The following is a 13478-nucleotide window of genomic DNA, read 5'->3' as shown; positions in this document are numbered from 1 at the left end:
GAGAAATTTGAATACCAGTTGCATGCTTAGACATTTAGCCACCATGCACTTGCAAGCGTGGATGGACTACCAAACCTCACGCACCACATGTGCAACTGCTCCCAAAGACGGTAGTCAGCAACGCTACATTGTTTCCCCCTATTGTAAGCCCACCGGTTAGCACACCACCACCAGCAAATGTTGAGGTGTCGTCGCAAGGCCAAAGCAGTCAGGGAATCACAATGTTATATCAACAAAAGACTGAATCTAGGCCATTAGAAAGAACACCAACTCTATCAGCATCATCAACCCTCTCTCAGTCTGCCATGTCCACCGCTAGTTCCACCATATGCAGCTCTCAAGTCCAGCTCACCATACCAGAGACTATGAGTAGGACAAGAAAGTACTCATCCTCTCATCCACATACACTGGGTTTGAACGCCCACATTGCCAAACTAATCTCGTTAGAGATGATGCCCTACCGGTTGGTTGAAAGCGCAGCTTCCGCGAACTCATGGCCTGCGCAGTACCACGCTATGACCTACCCAGTCGCCACTTCTTTTCTCGCAAAGCCATCCCAGCCCTCCACCTTCATGTGAAAGACCGCATTGTCCATGCACTCAAGCAATCAGTGAGTGGAAAGGTGCACCTCACAACTGATGCATGGTCCAGTAGGCATGGCCAGGGCCATTACGTGTCCATCACTGTGCACTGGGTTAATGTGGTGGATGCAGGGTCCACAGGGGACAGCAGTGGTGGGACAGTGCTACCTAGCCCATGGTATAGGAAACAGTTGGCTGTAGGCGTTCGACCCTCCTCCTCTTCCTCCAGAAGCGAAAGCTCATCCACAGAGCGCAGTCGCACGAGCACTCCATCCGCAGCTGCCAGTGTTGCACACGAGGTGTCTCCCTATCGATCAGCTAGTGGAAAGTGTCAGCAGGCTGTGTTGCAGATTATGTGTTTGGGCGACAGACACACTGCGGAGGTACTGGCCGACTACTTTCAGCGACAAACTGAGTCATGGCTGGGCAGACTACATCTTGAGGCAGGCAAGGTAGTTAGTGATAGCGGCCGGAATTTTGTGGCAGCCATAGCCCTTTCAAAACTCAGACACATACCTTGCTTGGCTCACACCTTGAACCTGGTGGTGCAGTGCTTCCTCAATAGTTATCCGGAGTTAAGAGGCCTGCTCTATAAGGTTCAAAGACTGTGCTCGCACATCCGCCGGTCGCCGGTACACTCCAGTCGTATGCAGAAGCTGCAGCGATTGCTCCACCTTCACAAGCACTGCATAATTATCGACGTTGCAACAAGGTAGAACTCCACCCTGCACATGGTTGAGCGGCTGTGCGAACAGAGGCAGGCCGTAATGCATTTGTGGGAGGATACACGGGCAGGCACTTTGAGGGCAGACATGGAGTTGACAGGTGTGCAGTGGTCGAAGCTGAAAGACCTCTGTAAAGTCGTTCAGTGTTTTGAGGGATGCACACGGCTAGTAAGCGCAGACGATGCCATCATAAGCATGAGCATCCCACTTATGCGTCTGCTCATGCAAACTTTGACACACATTAAGGATCAGGCGTCTGCAGCCGAGGTAGATGAGGAGGAAGAGGAGGAGGGAATCCTTGATGACAGTCAGCCATTGTCTGCTCTGGGACCTTTCCTGGACTAGGTGGAGGAAGAAGAGGTAGTGATGGGCGAGTCCTAAATTACTCGGAATCGCTTGACTCTAGTGAGTCCGAGCCCGGGACTCGCTACTCGTTGCGAGTCTAGCGAGTCCAATGTTAATGAATGGGGAAGCGAGTCTTAGCGAGTAATGTGCGATTTACAAATCGCAGATGTGTCTCGGAAAGCGCTTGCATTGGCGATTTGTAAACCCCACTCGCAACAGTTTGTTGCTGCTGTGTCCGAGTCCAAACTCGCATTTGTTTGTCTTATTTAGCGCCGATGAGGCGAGGGAAGCGATTTTCTCTAGCACACACCATGCTTTGAGCAAAAGGGAAATAATCTGAGTCGAGTTGACATACGCACACACACACAGAGCAATACAGAGCAATCATGGCCCGTGTCACTGTCAACACGCTGCAGTTGATTGATCTGGTGGAGGCTCGGCCCCTGCTTTGGCTCCCCACTGACCCTGCCTATGGGCATAACATCCAGCGGACTACAGCCTGGAGGGAGATCGCTCAAGTGATGTTCCCTGCACTGCTATGGCCACGACCTCGTCCCTTTGCAACCTCTTTTTTGGGAAATTGTGGTTTTTGTGACATTGTTGACAAATGCACAGTCACCGAGATGGAGTTAGGTGGTGCTGTAGGCGTCACTTGCTGGCGGGGTAAGTGTGTGTGCTGACACCTAGCAGTGAAGCTGCACACTAGTCCCTGCACTGTGCACTGCACTGTAAGGCTTGATCCTCCCTGCCTGCCTGCCTACAGTCTACACAGTACTCCGCTGTCCTCCTGGTAGCTCTCAGAAGAGCTGTTTGGGTTTAATATAAGGAATCTTGAAGTTTCCCTAGACTAACTGACAATCCCTATGATCTGCTCAAGCATCTACCTCACCCTGCTCTATCTCAGATCTCTCAGGAATGTAGAGGAAATGGCGGTGGAAAAGGCTTATATACAGCCTCGCCTCTCATACATGACATAGGCATCACGATGGACAGAAGCCAATCATAGTCCTGCCACAACCAACATTACTGAATATGATTGGCTAACATGCTTGTCCATCTAAAAAAGTTTTCTGACCTAACACGCTAGGCTGTCTCGGAAGCTTTGTAGGAACATAACAGATTCTATATTTGCGAGTCCCGAATCCAGTATACAGGACTCGGGATTCGCAGACTCGCTCAGACTCGCTCACAATCGCTGTGTGTTGACATAGGCTGTCTTGGAAACTTGTAGGAACATAACAGATTCTGTATAAGCGAGTCCCGAATCCAGTATACAGGACTCGGAATCGTAGACTCGCTCAGACTCGCTGTTGACAGCGATGTGATATAGCGAGTCTAGCGAGTGAGAAAAAAAAACTCTGACAAAACTAGGATTGCCATTGACTTGCATTGGACTCGTTACTGTGCGAGTAATCACTGGGAGACTCGCCGAGTAACGAGTCCAGCGAGTCCCTTACTATTCGCCGAGTAACGAGTCCTAGCGTGTAGACTCGCCCATCCCTAAGAAGAGGAAGAGGAGGATGATGATGGGGATGATTATTTAGGGGAGGAGGATGCTTCTCGTGGGGCAAGAGAAAATGTTGGGGTGGCAAGGTCTGGTACAGGGTTTGTGCGTGACTGGAGGGATGTGGATTTGCCAGAAAGTGCTCCTCCACCCAGCACTCGCAGTGCATCATTGACACCGGGAACATTGGCCCACATGTCAGATTATGCCTTGCAGATCCTAAAAAGGGACCCCTGCATTGCCAAAATGATGAACGATGATGACTACTGGTTGGCCAGCATCCTGGATCCACGCTATAAAGGCAAATTACAAAACATCATGCCACAGGAGAACCTTGACCTAATATTGGCTAACAAACAAGCAACTATTGGTAAACCGGTTGGTTGAGGCATTCCCAGCACACAGCAGCGGTGATGGTTCTCCCACGAGCCGTAGGGGCCAGGGGCAGCTTGGAAGAGGTGTTCGTGGTGCACACATCAGAAGTGTCATTGGAGACAGGGGTTTCATGACCATGTTGTGGACTGATTTTTCAAGTCCCGCTCACACGACTGGTAATACTGCATCGATTGAAAGTGACAGGAGACAGCAGTTATCAACTATAGTTACAAACTACTTCTCATCCCATATCGATGTTCTCCCGCACAGGTCATTCCCATTTGACTATTGGGCCGCTAAACTGGACACCTGACCTGAATTGGCACAATATGACTTACTGGAGCTCGCTTGCCCAGCTGCAAGTGTGCTATCAGAAAGAGTCTTCAGTGCAGCTGGATCAATCCTGACAGAAAAAAGGACCTGTCTGTCGACCCAAAATGTGGGTGATCTGTCCTTCATTAAAATGAACCATGCATGGGCTTCCAAGGATTTTGTCCCACCTTCCCCTGATGACACCTAGGTTGCCAGAAAAATGACTTGCATTGGTCCTCCTCTTCCTCGCACTTGCCCAATTTCGCCTTTTGCAGCAGTTGAATGTCCAACATCAACATATGCCATTTTGTAAACCTCCCTAACTGGGCTGCCCCCCCATGGCCGGGGTCACCACCTAGCGCACCCAACCTTTCGAGTGCCCTTGCCCTGGACAGGTGGGTGGGCCGACTCTTGGGCACGGGCACTGGCACAGGGTCCCTCATAGTGCAATCAAGTGTCTCTGCCGGTGGGAGGGCCCCGCCGTGTCACCCACCCACCATCAGACACACTACCACACACCGCCATACTATGAGGGGCCCTGTGCCAGTGCCGTCGCCAACGAGTGGGCCCCCCTGCTTGCTCCGGATCACAGCACTTGCAAAGTTGAAATACTTCCGTCTCCCTGCTCCACCGCCATGACGTCTTCCGCATGTCCTGACAGTGATATTCTGATCAGAGAGCGCAATGACATCACGTCTGTATGCCCTCTGCCTAAACAGCCAAGTGCAGTGAGATGGAAGATGGGGACGACGAGGAGTCCAGACTAGTACAGGGATTCCCTAGCGAGGAAACTTATTTAATTGTTTTCAATGTTGGGACAGCAATTTTTGGGGAGCATTATACTCTGGAGAATGATTTATGGGGCCCAGCATACACTGGAGCATTCCAAAGGTGGACATCAGACACTGGAGCAGCATTTACAGGGCCCATTATACACTGGAGCATTAGAAATGGGGCCCATTATATATGGAGCATTATTTGGGCCCATAAGACAGTGGAGCTTCATCCTTGGGGACCAACATATACTGTAGCATTATGTGGAGCTCATCATATACTGTTTCAAACATTATATGGGACCGATGATTCTGTATGGAGAAATATATGGGCCTCATTGCTCTGTATAGCTCACTACGCGGTGCCCATAATACTGTATGGAGTAATATACTGTCCGTTTTTGGAGCTATTGGAGAATTTAAAATCGATATCAGTCATGAGATGTAAAAAGTGAAGTATTTTTCATTGTACTATACCGCTATTTCTCTACCGTATTGGAGCATCATGAGTTGTGGCATGTGTTAAAGGGGCGCTCTTTGGCCCAGGGCACATGAAAACCTGGAGCCAGCCCTACCCCTCCACAACTTTAGCCAAATAACCCCCAGTTGTCAGTGCGTAACTATTATTATGAAGTAAATTAAGGTTGACAAGCTTCAGTAATAAAAATTCATGTTTTTGCCATTCAAATGGGCACTGTAGGTGTGTTTAATGTCCTCCACTCCCTGCCGACTTTGCTTCCCCATTGACTTGCATTGGGTTTCGTGTTTCAGTCGGCCTTCGACTTTTCACGATAATCGGCCGATTTCGTTCGACCCGACTTTTGAGAAAGTCGGGTTTCATGAAACCCGACTCGACCCGAAAAAAGGCAAAGTCGCTCATCTCTACTCAAGATCAATACTTCTGTGCACACTTACACAAAGTTTAAAGGATCTCAGCAGGGAGATGGCTCCAAACATTTTAGCAAACTAACAGCAGATCTTCTGGGGATGTAGGCTTTCACAAATCTTTCTGTCTGCTCATGAAATCCCAAGACAGACTTGATAATGTTGAGATCAGGATTCAGCGGAGGTTACATCATCACTACCTGGACTTCTTGGTCTTATTTACGTTGAAAATAGTATTTAATAAAATTGACTATTTTGCACAGGAGGAATCCCGAGCCTTGCCTTCTTTGGTCTACCATTCAGTCCCGACTGCAGAGAAGCCTGCTCAGCAAAGACATTGTTCTCAACGCCTTGCTCAAGCTAGTGCTGTCAGGTTGGTTGCTGCTGCCATTCCTGGTTCAGCTATTGCAGCCTGCACTAGCCAGCGGCAAGCAGCTACTGGGGCTAAGTCCCTTTTTCGCTCCACTGAGCATGCCCGTGGCTCAACCTCACATTGGAGTTTGGGGGTCACATGCTCAGGTCCCGTTCCTGTTCTGATTGGACCAACAGGAAGGTCCCAGAAGGACGCTGCTATAAAAGGTTTGCATGACTGCTCAGCCAGCGTTAGTATAGACAGTATTTTGTAGTTGTGTGTGTGAAGATGGATGTATGTCTTCTGGTGACTGACTCATTATATACTCCCATCCTCTGGTTGTGCATGTGTATAGGGTATTGGGTTAAGTCAGTGCCTACAAGTGGCATTGCCTATGTGCCACGTTGCATCCAGTCCCCTGCACCACACTTAGTGCCTAACTGTGCCATCCAGCATGAGGCACTACTGTACTGCTTCAGGTAGCAGCAACCGCCAGTGAGGCACCTTGCGCAATACAAGCGCTTTATTAGCCCTAAATTTGGGTGGTTAGTGGTATCCGCCAGAGGAGTGCTGTGCGCACTAGGTGCGCTATATCTTCAGTTTAGTTTCTTCTTGGCACCGCAGTTGTGGCGCCGAGCGCTAGTGGTCTAGAAGGAATCTATCCCCGCACATTTGGGGCTGGGTCCTGAGACTGTAAACTAGCGCTCGCTCCGCCGGGTCCTGTGAAGTTAACAGGCTCCGGTATCTGTTACAGCGGCTCTGTGAAGTAACAGAGTTCATTCCTGTGCAAACCGGGTCAGTGGTTAGCCCGCCGGTGTTTAATTAGTACTCCGCCATTACCGAGCAGCAGTTTACCATCTCTGCACGGTGGACCCTGGGTTGCGATCACACTTTCTCATATTTTATATTTAGTGCGATCCGCAACCCTAACAATAAGATGCCTTCTTAATAGTATTGCATGAAGGATAAGTGTCTATATTTATCAGCTTTGAGGACATCATTAACCCCTTCATGACATATGCCATACATATATAGCGCATGTCGGGTCTCCCACTTTGATGTGGGATCCGGCACTGAGCCCACATCTTTTCTGGCACATGTCAGCTGGTTTCAACAGCTAGCATATGCCCCTAACAGCTGCGCATGGAATCGCAATCCACTCGTGGCTGATTACATGTTAAATGCTACTGTCAATCTCAGACAGTGGCATTTTACACGATCGCACCAGAAGCTTGTCACTAATCGTACCCATTGGTGCTCCTGTCAAATAACCGCAGGTCACTGATGGGTTGGTGTGACAACCCGGGGTCTGCAGCAGACCCCTGTGGTTATCATTGCCGGATTACTATCAGAACCGACTAGCAGTTGTCTCTCATAGCAAATGAGCATTTTTGCTACACAGGTCAGGGCTGCAGCCTATCTCTGTGTAGCACAAGTGATCATATAAATAGCAGCTTCTAGTCTCCCATGGAGTTTATTGAAGCAAGTAAAAAAAATGTTTTTAAAAATATAAAAAAATAAAAATTATATAAAAGTTGAAATCACCCCATATTCTATTGCCCCATTCAAAATAAAACAATTTCAGAATTGCCTAATGTATCAATATATATATAATTAATGTGATTGGTAAATGACATAACAAGAAAAAAGTCAATATGTCAAAATTACGGTTTTGGTCACCACAATATTGGGCGATCAAAACATCTACACCAAGATGGTATCAATAAAAATGTCAGCTTGGCGTGCAAAAAATAAGCCCTCTCTCGGCCCCAGATCCTGAAATATGGAGGCGCTACAGGAAGATGATTGTTAAAAAATTAACAAACTTCGAATTTTATTTCACTACTAAATAAAAAAAAACCTTAGACATGTTTGGTATCTACAAATTTGTAATGACCTGGAGTATGCATCATAATGGGGGGTCAGTTTTAGCATTTGGTGAACCTGGTAAATAAAAAAAAAACAATTATGGAATTGCAATTTTATTCCACTTGGAATTTGTTTTCACATTTTTCCAGTACACCACATGGCAAAAGAAATGGTGTAATTCAAAAGTAGTACTCATCCCGCAAAAAATATGCCCTCACAAGGCCATATTGTTGGATAAATAAAAGTTATGGCTCTTGGAAGAAGGGGCACAAAAAAAACAAATACTAAAATGAAAATGGGCTGTGGCATGAGGGGGCTTATACTGACCAGTTCCACAACCCCACATGCTGAAATGCAGCCCCAAACTTGCACTATGCTTCACTGTTGCCTTCAGATGCTCATTATTGTAATGTTCTCCAGCCCTTTGGTAAAAACACTGCCTTGTGTTGCAGACAATTATTTCACAATGTACAGTAACTCATCAGTCTAAAGGTAGGTATGTGAGTCATTTGGCTTTGCTCTCATTATGGTATTAATTATATGACTTTTTAGCATCAAATCTTCCAAGATGGCTTCCGATACTACCACAGAAAAAAAACCATTGTTTATTGTATAAAGACAACACATTTCTGAACCTCCACTGGAACGCATTTTCGTTTTGTGCAATAATCACTATTTTTTGTTTACTTCATGGTAGCGCCCTGAATGGGGCAAGGAACTTAGGATATTTTCCATACAGATATAATTCTCAGTCAATTAAGGCATGATAATGAAGGTGGTGTGTGCCCGGTGCAGTTTGCGTATGTTTGAATAAACTCGGTAAATTTTGTTGGTATCAAATTCCGCTATTTTCTGCTTGATTTTAAGATAATTGTGGTGAACAGAACCTAGGATTCAGATTGAACAACATCATCAATGGAGGAGGGTGATGGCATCAGAAATAAAAAGTGGAGCCGACAACCAGCCAAAAGATCGTATTGAGCTGTCAAGTCAGTAGCAGATGAGGCCACACCTGCTGTTGATGGAGAAGAGTCAACAGCACCTGAAAACTCTGGTCATGGTCAAGGAGATTGTGCATCCTATGTGCAGGCATATCAGGTGTGTGAATTATTTGTATTTTACCAGAGAATCAATCTATTGGAGTGTGTAGGCTATGCAGTAGGAAAATAAGCTATGTACACCATGGCACAAATTGACTTGGAAATATAACTCACCATCTGCAAATCAAGGGGCATCACCTGTTTATGTGGAAAAAGCAAGATGCCAGAAATATGAACAAGGCTCAAGCTGTTCTCCTTCATTCTTAAGTAATCATAAGTGCATATAGTAAACAGACACAAGGTCTGAAAACTCATATAAAGTGCATAGGAAATGTAATAAGATCATAGATACCCGTGATCATTGGCTCCAGGGAGCTGGAGACACATTGAGCCACTGATCACGGGTATCTATGATCTTATTACATTTCCTATGCACTTTGAGTTTTCAGACCTTGTGTCTGTTTACTATATGCACTTTAGATTGCTGATAGATTTTTTATGATCACTATATTTATTTAAGGCCCATGTGTTCACTATATAACTATCTCCTTATATTATGACATTTTATGGTATTGTATTATGTCCAATTGTTTGCTTTTCCTTTTATTGTGTAATTAAATAAAAACTTTTTAAGTCTTCATTAATTTGGACTTTATCTTGGTTTATTCATATCTAATTGAGAAGGTTTCTTACATTTATCAATGTTAAACCGCATCTGCCACCTTTCGACCCAAGTTTCCAACTGATCCAGATCCATCTGTAGCAGAATACTATCTTCTCTTGTATTGACTGCTTTACATAGTTCTGTATCATCTGCAAATATTGATATTTTACTTTGTAAACCTTCTACCAGATCGTTAATAAATATGTTGAAGAGAATAGGTCCCAACACAGACCCATGCGGTACCCCACTGGTCACAGCGACCCAGTCAGAGAATATACCATTTATAACCAACCTCTGCTTTCTATCACTAAACCAGTTACTTACCCATTTACACACATTTTCCCTCAGACCCAGCATTCTCATTTTGTGTACTAACATTTTGTGTGGCACAGTATCAAGCGCTTTGGAAAAATCAAGATATACCATGTCCAATGACTCACCTTGGTCCAGTCTATCGCTTACCACTTCATAAAAGCTGATTAGATTGGTTTGACAAGAGTGATTCCTCATAAACCCATGCTGATATGGAGTTAAACAGAGCTAATCCAGAATATCATCCTTCAGAAACCCTTCAAATATTTTACCAACAATAGAGGTTAGACTTACTGGCCTATAATTTCCAGGTTCACTTTTAGAGCCCTTTTTGAATATTGGCATCACATTTGCTATGAGCCAGTCCTGTGGAACAGACCCCGTCACTATAGAGTTCCTAAATATTAGAAATAATGGTTTGTCTATTACATTACTTAGTTCTCTTAGTACTCGTGGGTGTGTGCCATCTGGACCAGGAAATTTATCTATTTTAATCTTATTTAGCTGGTTTTGCACCTCTTCTTGGGTTAGATTGATGATGCTTAATATAGGGTTTTCTTTGTCTCTCGGCATTTCACCTAGCATTTAATTTTCCACCGTGAATACCGTGGAGAAGAAGGTGTTTAATATAATAGCTTTTTCCTCGTCATCTACAATCATTCATTCCTCCCAATTTTTTAAGGGGCCTACACTTTTGATTCTTTTACTATTGATATAGTTGAAAAACAGCTGGGATTAGTTTTACTCTCCTTAGTAATGTGCTTTTCTGTTTCCTTTTTGGCATCATCTCTCCCATAACAAGACTTCATTAGGCAATGAAGGTGACAGATGCTGTGGTAAGTGACATAAGGTCCAGCTCCCTTATGATGTCTTTTTTTCAGGGGAGTAATAAAGTTTGAGGTGAAGTAAATACAGGACATCCTCCTGTGAGATCCCATTTGCAATATTCCAGAACTAAAACCTCCCTGGAGTGCTCAAAACTACTAGATATTCAGTCCTCAGATACATGGCCATAAGGAAAGGTATAGAGGCTTAAATCTGATCACCACTGAATAATGCATATAAATTCAGGGTTGCAGCAGTGTTAGTGAGGTGATTGTGGGATTAATGCTATCTGTAGGGTTTCTTGAAGAGATGAGTTTTTAGGTTACATCTGAAGGTTCTGTAAGGAGATAAACATATTGCTCTGCTCCCCTTGAAGACATCACTGCTGAATATAATGTGATGTATAATCTGAGTAATATCCTGTGTCTTGTGCCCATCTTATGTCACGTGAAGTACAAGATATTTGCCTATGTAATGTGCTAATGTAAGGAATTATAATGCATAATGATGTGATGCATGAAAGACATAGGTTAAGACTTAGGACATTAGGTAGTGTTTCCATAGAATGTAGGGTAAGGGGTTTCACCAGCAAGAGACATAGGGGGAGGGCTAATTGCTGTGACAAGTGACCTGCTTTCTTAAGTTAGTCAGAGAAAAGTTAGATTCTGAAGTGACAAGTGTGCAGAGCTGCCTTTGGGTGAACTACAGCATGACTGAACGATGAGGTAGCGTGAGTAGGAACTGACAGAAGAGGCAGTGTGGCCTTCTACCTTAAAAGGGTCATTGAATAGGACGATGTGTGACAAGAAACCCTAAGCTTTATAAACATCGAAGAAGGTACGGACCTAAAGAGGACTGAGACTGTGGGACTAGTGAGGGTCCAGAGCTGTAGATCCAGGGCGTCCATGGAGATAGGACGCAGAGCCGTATAGAGTAATTCAATGAACTGTACTGTGGTGACAAGCTAGGCTGTAATGGAGTAGGGCAAAGCAGTGTGCTATACCAGCTCTGGAGCAGACTACAGTGGAAGGATGATGTCAGTGAGAAGGATTCTTTTTGTGAATGAAAACTGCATAAGACTTATCAAGTTCAATAAAGTACCCATGTTTGAACAGAAGTCTCCTTTGCTAATTTGTGGAACTTGTGGACCTGGACAGCCAATACCATATGCTACTGGCGGCCTGCATGGGCAAAAGGCCCTCAGACCCTGCCAGGACCCACAATTGTCTGTAGGATGCCAAAGCGAGTGGGAACAGAAGCTCTCCCATGACTACCTCGCTTGGGCATCTTACAGTTCCATATGTGTGCAATCTGTGAAGCACTGAGGGATATGTTGGCGCTATAAAAACAAAAGATTATTATTATCATTAGAGTTGAGTGACTTTAGTCTGATCGTGTTTCATGAAACAAAATTCGTTTCAGATGAAACTTGTCCGACTAGGGCAAAAAAAGTCGGAGTTTCATCCGAAACCCGACCCCAATGCAAGTCAATGGGAAATAAAAGTCGGCATTGAGCAGATGACATTCATCCACTCAATGCCGACTTTTATTCCCCATTGACTTGCATTGGGGTCGGGTTTCGGCCGAAACTCCGACTTTTTTTGCCTTAGTCGGACCAGTTTCATCTGAAACGAATTTTGTTTCATGAAACCCGATCCGACTAAAGTTGCTCAACTCTAATTATTATTATATATGGGGACAATCGAACATGTTGAGTCACTGAATATCAGAGGATGAGCGATGCTAGGGAAAATATTTGAAGGAGATGACAGATTATAGAGCGCCTTGTAAATAATTGTTAGTAGATTGAACTGTATTCATTAGGGAACTAGAAGCCAATATGGGGATTTACTGAGGGCAGAAATCTAAGAGTAGCGAGAGAAGAGATGTATTAACTGGTCATCAAAGTTAAGGACAAATTGTAGACATGTGAGAGTGTTAGCAGGGAGACCAAGGATAAGGATATTGCAGTAGTCAAGGTATGAGATAATGTCACGCAGAATTTTAATAGATTAAGGTTTAGGGAAAGGATGCATTGTGAAACTATTTATTCATTTGGGGCAGCTTGGATGTGTAGCTGGAAGGACAGGGCAGAGTCAAGAACTTCTTGAAGGCAGCAGATTTGTAATACAGGACAAAGTGTGATTCAATTTGTGACAGGTTTGGCAGAAGGGTTCACTGAAATAGACGAAGAATGATGAGTTTTGCTTTCACTTATTTACTTATTTATTATGCTTTCTTACATAGCACCATCATATTTCACAGTGCTTTACAGACACAATCATCACTGTACCCATTGGAGGTCCCATTGGAAGTATCTGTTTAAACTGTGGAAGGAAACACGCAAACACAAGTAGAACATAAAACTTGCACATTTTGTCCTTGATGGGATTTGAGTCCAAGACCCCAGAGCTGCACAGCAACAGTGCTAATCACTGAGCCACCACGATGCTTATACTCCCCTCCCTTCACAAAAATGTTAATACCAAGAATGCAGAAACTCAGTACAGTCACTTATGTCAATCAAGCACACCCTCTGACACTGAGTCAGATTTTTTTGTGAAAAATCACATACAACATATAGTGAATATGCTAAAAGCCTTAATTCAATATTTTGCTAATATTATATTACTCAAATACAGCAAGAAAGAAGCCAGCAATACCATATAATTAATTATAAGGAATCTGTCAACAAATTTTTGCTTTTGAGAGCATCATAATGTAGCCACTAAGAGACTGATTCAAGGGCTGTGTCATATATAAGTAGTGATGAGCAAATTTGTTCAAAAAATGATCACCAAACACAAATTCAGCACAAATACGACACATTCGGATTTGTGATCGAAAACACAAGCAAAATTTTATGAAATAGGGAAAAAACGGTGACATTCGATAAAAAGTGCGGGAAAATATTTG

The 13478-nt window shown here is 44.3% G+C and overlaps 1 long non-coding RNA gene across 1 annotated transcript in view; it reads left to right on the top strand.

Moving 5' to 3' along the window:
- The window catches only part of LOC141100224 (uncharacterized), a 303864-nt gene extending 294835 nt beyond the window's left edge, over positions 1 to 9029 (top strand). The window contains exon 5 of the long non-coding RNA XR_012234647.1: positions 8589 to 9029. This is a non-coding gene — a long non-coding RNA (uncharacterized lncRNA). The remainder of the gene's footprint in view (positions 1 to 8588) is intronic.
- Positions 9030 to 13478: the final 4449 nt, after the last annotated feature.

The sequence above is a fragment of the Dendrobates tinctorius genome, unplaced genomic scaffold (genome assembly GCF_039654945.1).
Source record: "Dendrobates tinctorius isolate UK_male_01 unplaced genomic scaffold, ASM3965494v1 ptg000103l, whole genome shotgun sequence".
In the NCBI taxonomy this organism is placed as follows: Eukaryota; Metazoa; Chordata; class Amphibia; order Anura; family Dendrobatidae; genus Dendrobates; species Dendrobates tinctorius.
Note: the sequence above shows the minus strand (reverse complement) of the source record. Positions and strands in the feature narration are given on the sequence as shown.